Source organism: Lipotes vexillifer, unplaced genomic scaffold (genome assembly GCF_000442215.2).
Source record: "Lipotes vexillifer unplaced genomic scaffold, Lipotes_vexillifer_v1.1 scaffold1213, whole genome shotgun sequence".
NCBI classification, from domain to species: domain Eukaryota; kingdom Metazoa; phylum Chordata; class Mammalia; order Artiodactyla; family Lipotidae; genus Lipotes; species Lipotes vexillifer.
Genome location: NW_006795911.1, coordinates 92,443 through 93,744, shown reverse-complemented (window position 1 = coordinate 93,744; position 1,302 = coordinate 92,443).

Here is a 1,302-nt window from a genome sequence, read left to right as displayed (position 1 = left end):
TATATATATATACTTTATATCTTTAAAGGATTTTTGAAGCTTTTCTTAGATTCTGAACGTAAAAACAGAAATTCTTTATATGTAAGAATCAAATTGAAAACATCTCTAATGGATAATAACTTTGTTTATGGTGGTCTAAAACTATAAATGCCTTTACAATGTCACAAGATTAGTTTTATCATCCACATACACTTTCAAAACAAACAGACAATGTCATCTGCCATTTTAGATCATGAATGTAGTCTCTGAAAGTTTTGTTTCTTTTGTTAATTTGTGGCTCTTCAAGAATTATTGGAACATAATTTAATAAACCCACTACATATAATATCCTCAGGTATGTAATGACTTTGCTAATTATTTATTTGCTGAGCAGTCTAAAATGTCTCCCTCTTGTGTAACCAATGTTAAGGCTGTAAATCAATCAACCAGTAAAAGCAAACTTACTTTTAAACTTGATTTACCTGAGGAGAGTGGAGAAAGCACCTTAAAAATGGACCTTCTAATAAGTTGTAATGTAAATCAGCATTAGTTTATAAGCTAGCATCATTAATTATCTTTTTTTAACAATAGCAGCCTGGTTGGAGAATCATAGATCTTCATTTATAAGACAGAGTGGTATAACAATATTATATGAAATAGCATGATTTATTGAACTTGGGAGTTTCAGTAAAAGGCTGAATGGCTTTCAAATCCAGTAAGGACTGTCTCTTTGATTGTCACATTTGATGTAGTGGGAACTGTCACTGTTTCCTGCCAAGAAAATACGTAATATAATTTCTGCAAAACCTCTATGGCTTCCTGTCTATCACTGAGCTTTGTGAATCATTTATTCCCACTCTGTCCTTAAAAATGTGTGTGAACCAGGATGTTTCCTAGTATTTCCTGACTGGCTGCCTTGTGGAGAAAAATATAGAAAACTTAAACTTCACAATTGCCAATAATGAGCAATCATTACTCAAATTACTCCAAGCACTGATTAGGTTTAAAGTAATGAAGAAAGCACCATAATCAATCATCATCAACCCAAAGGAAGTCAGTCTGTGTGGAGAAACCCTAGGAACTAGCACAGGGCTCCACCTACAGGGTTCCAGGGGCAGAAGAATGGCAGGCCAACTTCAGGTCACATGTACCGTGCACAGCATGCTGCTTCTCTATGCTGGTCACCCCCACTGCCTGCCCAGAACTCTGAAAGGAGGAAAACTAAATTCAAAGTCTCTTTCCAAACAAGCAGTCCTGATTGAATCACAGTGTGAACTGCGGTGTCATATGCCATCATTAAAAAAATAATAATAAATACAAGTA